At 40.6% G+C, this 7,225-nt stretch overlaps 1 pseudogene; it reads left to right on the forward strand.

The window, feature by feature from the left end:
* The first annotated feature begins 5,913 nt into the window (after positions 1-5,913).
* LOC119507817 lies at positions 5,914-6,769 on the forward strand (annotated as a pseudogene).
* Positions 6,770-7,225: the final 456 nt, after the last annotated feature.

The following is a 7,225-nucleotide window of genomic DNA, read 5'->3' on the forward strand; positions in this document are numbered from 1 at the left end:
GTGAGACGCATTCGTGGAGTCTACATTGAAGGGTAGATGTATACTTTGATAATAGACTATGAACAAATGATACATTATACAGAACACACTGAAGAATTAGGTTAACTCCAATGGTATAGCCTTTCAAATAAAGTAAAAAGATGATGAAAGATTAATTGAGGTCCCTAGAGCAAAACAGCTTAATAAAGTACTTGGGCGCTGATAATTTTGAGACCAGAGTGATCTTCCATCCACTTAGGGAACAACAATGGAGACATGTTATTCTTTTTCAAATTGTAAAATGAAATTATGATCTTGTTATATTAAAGGCCTTTTGATATATTTAAATTATTACATGTCATTTTAAATTCACAAAACCCTATTGTGTTAGTTTCCCAGCTGCCAAAACAAATATCATACAATGGGTTGGCTTAACAACAGGAATTTATTGGCTTACAGTTTCAGAAGCTGGAAGGTTTGCTTCCTTCCCGGATCAGTGTCTTCTGGTTGGCTGGTAATCTTTGGGGTTCATTGGTTTTCCATCACATGACAATGTACATGGCAGTATCTTCTCTTCTCCTTTCCCTGCCCAGTTCCCTTGATTCCAGCTTCTGGTTCCTTCCCATAGTTTCTCTCTCTGTGACTCTCTCTGTAAGGCCTCCAGTAATAGGACCAAGATCCATCCTAGTTCATTTGGACCATATCTTAACTGAAGTAGCCTCATCAAAAGAGCCTATTTACCATGGGTTTACACCCACAGGAATGGGTTAGAATTAAGAACATATTTTTCTAGGGTATATAACTCCAAGCCACCATACCTATGGTATTTAGAAAAGTCTGATAACCCTTTTGGGGACTGTTCTGGTTTGCTAATGCTGCCAGAATGCAAAACACCAGAATGGATTGGCTTTTATAAAAGGGGGTGTATTTGGTTACACAGTTACAGTCTTAAGGCCATGAAGTGTCCAAGGTAACATATCGACAATTGGGTACCTTCACTGGAGGATGGCCATTGGCATCTGGAAAACCTCTGTTAGCTGGGAAGGCATGTGTCTGGAGTCTGCTCCAAATTCTGGTTTCAAAATGGCTTTCTCCAAAGATGTTCCTCTCTTAGCTTCTCTGGAGCAAGAGTCTGCTTTCAATGGCCATCTTCAAACTGTCTCTTATCTGCCGCTACTCTCTCAGCTCCTGTGCATTTTTCAAAGTGTCCCTCTTGGCTGTAGCAAGATTGCTCCTTCTGTTTGAGCTTATATAGTGCTCTAATAACTAATCAAGGCCCACGCTGAATGGGTGGGGCCACACCTCCACTGAAACTGTCCAATCAGAGTTTTCACCCACAGTTGGGTAGTTCTCATCTCCATGGAAACACTCAAAGAATTACAACCTAATCAACACTAATATGTCTGCCCACAAAAGATTACATTAAAGAAAATGGCATTTTGGGGGACTGAATACATACAAGCTGGCACAGGGACTAAACCAAAAACCCTTTGGCAAGAAGAAGCCTCTGACATCAGCCTAACCAACCATTCAGCAAGGAACTGCCTTTGACAATAGCTGAGGGGTCATGTACAACAGGCTTCAAAGAATTGCTGGGACAGCAGCTCCAAAAAAAGGAATTCACTATTACTTCCAGGGAAGATGGCAGAGTAGGAAGCTCCAGGACTCAGTACTTCCACCAAAACAACTATTAAACAGGCAGGAACTGTCTGAAACAACTTCTCTGAAACTCTAGAGGCCAGAAGAACCCTGTACAGCATACAGGGAAAAGTGGGAGGAAAAGGCTGACAAATTACGTAAAGAACTATAAATTGTTGTCTCTGTGCAAGTACCATGCCCAACTCCCATGCTCACAGCAGACCACCATGGGGTCCAGTCCCTGGCTGGCTGCTGGTGACAGAAAGGGATGTAAAAAGCCTCTTTTATAAGAACAGGGGTGGGCACTGCTGATGACTGATCATGGCTTTTGATTAGTGAATTGAAACTGCTGGGTCCCAGCTCTGAAGGCAGTTATTGTTTCAACCCTTCCCAGATAGGGCAGATGCTGTGGAGATTTAAAGATGCAGGGGAAGTTAGCTAAAGGGACACACTTGCCGGGCAGGCCAAGAAAGCTCAGGTTTGGGGATCTGTCAGAGAAGCTCTTTGTGCCCATCCTGATCCCCTCACCAGGGCACTTTGGAGCTGGTCTGTGTCCCCTTCATGAGTCTCTTGTTCTGTTTTATCTGGGAATGACTGACTTGGGAAAGTCCTCTCCAGGGTGACCCTCCTCCCAGAATTTGCCCTCTAGGCATAAGCAGCATGAGACAATGAAAGGAGTAAAAAAAAAACTGTAGAGACAGACAGTCTAGGACAAAGTCCTGCCAGCTTCAAATACCTGGTAGTGGGAGGTCTATCTCTTGGGAAACAGGGGACAACCAAACTTCCATAAACAGGGGAACTCTGAAACAACTAACAAGGAAAAGCCTGGGGTAAGATGGAGGCCCAGAAAGACAGGGAAAACCCTGCACACTGCATTCGCCTTGGAAAGACCTTCCTGATAGGAGGTCTGAAGCTCAAGAAAATCTCTGTCTTATTACCAGCTGCTTACAAAACCAAGAAACAGACATCCCAGGGAGTAAATCCCAGAGTTAACATTTTTAAATATTAAAATGTACAATGTGCAACAAAAGAGTACAAAACAAACAAAGAAACAGAAAATGATGGGATACAGAAAACACCAACAAAGAAACGAGAATGTGGACAAACTGGAACAAAACCTTCAAAAAATGATTTTAAAAATGCTCAAGGAGATGAAGGAAGGTACAGAGAAAGAACTAAAGGATATCAGGAATACAATGAAGAACAATATGAGCATCTAAGTAAAGAGATTATAAAAAGAAACCAAATAGAACTGATGGAAACGAAGATTACACTAACTGAAATGAAAAATGCCCAGGAGGGATGATTTCTCATCAGAAACCATGGAGGCAAGAAGGCAGTGGGTTGAAATACTTAAAGTACTGAAGGAAAACAACTGCCAGCCAAGAATTTTATATTCAGTGAGACTATCTTTCAAAAATAAGGGACAGATTAAATATCTCAGATAAACAAAAGCTGAGGTAGTTCACCACCACCAGACCTGCTCTACAATAAATGCTAAAGAGCGTTCTTCAGACTGAAAGGAAAATGCACTAGGCAGTGGTTCAAAGCAGTGTAAAGAAATAAAGACCTGTGGTAAAGATAACCATTTAGGTAATTATATATGCCAGTATTATTGTATTGAATTGTTTGGTATGTAACTCCACTTCTTATTTCCTACAGGTGCTAAAATGCAAAGGCATAAAAAATAATGATAAATCTAGGTTTCTGGAAAACAATGTACAAAGATACAACAACAACAAAAATGGTTGGGGGATAGAGGGGTATAGGAAAAGTATCTTTGCATGCTATTGAAGTTAAGTTAGTTATCAAACCAAATATGATCTTTATGTAGTTAGGATGTTAAATTTTAACTCCATGGTAATCACAGGGAAAACATGTAAAATATATCTAGACAGAAACAAGAAGGCATTCAATATGGAGAACACAAAAAAAATCAAATAAATATAAAAGTAGGCTTTAATGGAAGTTAAGGACAAAAAAAGGTATAAGACTTGCAAAGGCTAAATAGTAAAATGGCAGAAGAAAGTCTCATATTTTCGGTAGTGACTTTATATATAAACGGATTAAACTCTCCAGTCAAAAGGCAGAGATTGGCAGAATGGATAAAAAAGCATGAATCATCTATATACTGTCTGCTAGAGACTCACCTTAAAGTCAAAAATACAAGTAGGTTGAGGGTGAAAGGATGGGAAAAAGTATACCATGCAAGTAGTAACCAAAAGAGAGGTTGGGTGGCTATAGTAATATGGGATAAAATAGACTTTAAGTGAAAAACACAAGGGATAATTGTGGTCTTTATGTACTGATAAAGGGGACAATTCAAGAGGAAGATGTAAGAATTATAAATACATATGCACCTAACAGCAGAGCCCCCAAAACATATAAGGCAAATACTAACAGATTTGAAGGAAGAAATTGATGGCTCTACATTAATAGTAGGGGACTTTAATATACCACTCTTGATGGATAGAACATGTAGTCAGAAGGACACATATTATATGATCTCACTGTTTTGAAACAATCAGAATGAGCAAACGCATAGAGTCAGATTGTAGAATAAAAGTTACCAGTTGTGCTGGTTTGAAGTTGTTATGTACACCCAGAAAAGGTCATGTTCTTTTAATCCATTCCTGTGGGGACAAACTTATTGTGGGTGGAAACTTTTGATTAGATTGTTTCAATTGAGATGTAACCCACCCAATTCAAGATGGGTCTTAATCCTTCACTTCAGTCCTTTATGAAAGAATAAAGGAGAGAAAAAAGCCAGAGAGCTCAGAGAGAGAAACACCCAGAGAAGCTTAGAGGAAAGCCTCTGGAGGAGCTGAGAGAGCCACTGATGCCAGAAGCTGAAAGCAATGAAACCCAGGAAAGAAGGACCAGCAGACACTAGCCATGTGCCTTGCTTTCTGACAGAGGAACCCCAGATGCCAGTGGCTTTTCTTCAGAGAAGGTATCATCATGTTGATGCCTTAATTGGGACATTTTCATAGCCATAGAACTGTAAATTTGTAAACTAATAAATCCACATTGTAAAAGCCAATCCATTTCTAATATATTGCATTCCAGAAGCCTTAGCAAACTGAAGCACCAGGAGATGAGGTAGGGATAGGGAATGGTAAGTTAAGGCTTAAAGTGTACAGGTTCCTATTATGAAATGATGGAAATACTTTGGTAATGGATGGTGGTGATGGTAGCACAACATTGTGAATGCAATTAGCACTGAAATATATATCTGGAATATGATTAAAAGAGGAAATTTTAGATTGTATATATGGTAACAGAATAAGAATTTTCTTAAAATCCATGGAACTACAGTATACAAAGATTGAACCCTATGTTAAACCACGGACTTTAAGTAATAGCACAATTATAAAAACATGCTATCATCAGTTGTAACAAAGTTTCCACATCAATGCAAGATGTTGATCATGGGATTGTATATGAGAATCCTGTATTTTATGCATGATTGTTCCATAAACCCACAACTCCTTTAATAAAGAAAAAAGAAAAGAAAGGAGTTCAACTACTGTGGGATTGTGAGTTGCCTACCTAGTGAGGCCATCTTTTCCATTTTGAGGCAGCCTTATTTTTTAGGAAGTTTTCATATATAGACCCTAGAGTAGTTATTTTAAAGTATTTGTATTTGTTCTATTTCCCAAGTGTTCTCTGAATGTGATACTGATTTATTAGATAGAAAAGGGAAGCATATTAAACTTATAATTAACCTTTTCTCTTGACATGTAATTAGCTAAGAATTATGAGCTGCTAAAGGCTACAGTGACTGAGAAAGAAAGCATAAATGTATAAATAGGGGTATTTTTGTTCTACTGAGCTAGGAATAATGCAGTCATTTGTTTTCACTGAGATATTATTTATCTAATACATTTTTATTTTAAAGTGACTAATGAGCTTCTAAAAACATAGATAAATTATTCTAATCCAATCCCAGAACAGAGTCAGATCTTATCATTTCTCTACCAAAATTGACAATTAGATCAGGTCAAGTCCATTTAAAACAAAGTGTGAAATCGCTTTTCATCTTTAAGGTAATTTTGTTATTGTCATTACAGTTTTAAAAACTATACTGTCACAATAACATTACTGTCAGAGAAACCAAGTTTTTCCCGCCATGGTTTCTCTCCGCTCGGGTGGGTAACTTAGCTCCGGGAGCTTGGCTCGCTCGTCGGCTGCGCAGCCCCACTCCCTGACTGCCTCGCTGCGCAGGCTGGGATGCTTCTCCCGGCTCCACTCCAGCCGCCGAAAGTTAAATTTGAAGAGGGGTAACAGGGAACCATGGACATGAAGATGATGATCCACCTGAAGCTGAGGAACCGAACCCCGGCAGCAGTTTAAGAACTTGTCCTGGACAATTGCGAATCAAATGATGGGAAAATTTAGGGTTTAAGCTGAATTGGTGAACTTGGGAGTTCCTCAGCTTAATAAATGCAGCTTGATTTTCGAATCTCCCCCAAACTACCTAAGTTGAAAACGTTTAAGCTCAGTGACAATAGAATCTTTTGGAGGTCTGGGCATGTTAGCAGAAAAACTTCCAATCTCACACTTCTAAACCTAAGTGGAAATAAACTGAAAGATACCAGCACCTTGGAACCTTTGAAAAAGTTGGATTGTCTGGAGAGCCTGGACCTGTTCAACTGCGAGGTCAGCAACCTGAACGGCCACCGCGAGAGCGCCCGCAGGCTCCTGCCCCGGCTGACCTACCCGGACGGCTGCGACCGCGAGGGGCGGGAAGCGCCCGACGCCAATGCCGAGGTGGATGGCGTGGACCAAGAGGAGGATGGGGAGGACAAGAAGGACGAGGATGGTGAGGACGAAGGGGAGGACGGCGAGGACAAGAAGGACGAGGATGGTGAGGACGAAGAGGAGGACGGCGAGGACAAGAAGGACGAGGATGGTGAGGACGAAGAGGAGGACGGCGAGGACAAGAAGGACGAGGATGGTGAGGACGAAGAAATGATAATGAAGAGGATGAAGATGAACACCAGGATGTAGGAGGGGAAGAAGACGAAGATGAAGTCAGTGGGGAGGAGGAGGATTTTGGACACGATGGAGAAGTCGATGAAGATGAAGAGGAGGAAGAAAGCGGGAAAGGCAAAAGAGGAAGAGAGAAACAGATGAAGGAGATGATTAAGACCCTAGATAACCTGCAAAGAAAGAACTGTTCAGCATTGGTTGGACTGCTCCTTTGGATTCGGTAACTGTTTGGAAAAAAAAAAGTAGCTGTGATACAAACTCCAGGAAATCCACCCACCCGAAGAGCCAAAAGAGGTGGAATGTTTTAATGTTCCTCAGACATTCTGCCTTCCCCCATTTAGTTCCTCTTGGAAATCTACCACCAAGCTTGGGGACCACACCCAGACAAAACCGTAAGCGTTGTTAGGTTTTCGTGTAAGACTTGCTATATCGTGGATGGCTGTGACCAGTGATTCCCAACCACCTGTGGCTACCTGTTACACCGAGGTTGTAACAGCCTCTTCACTTTCTGTACAACAAAGAGGCTTTGTAAATAAAATCTTAACATTTTGGTTTAGGAAAAAAAAAAAAAAGATGAACCAATTCAGTCTTAAAGGAAAATATATTACAATTT

Source organism: Choloepus didactylus, chromosome 13 (genome assembly GCF_015220235.1).
Source record: "Choloepus didactylus isolate mChoDid1 chromosome 13, mChoDid1.pri, whole genome shotgun sequence".
NCBI classification, from domain to species: Eukaryota; Metazoa; Chordata; class Mammalia; order Pilosa; family Megalonychidae; genus Choloepus; species Choloepus didactylus.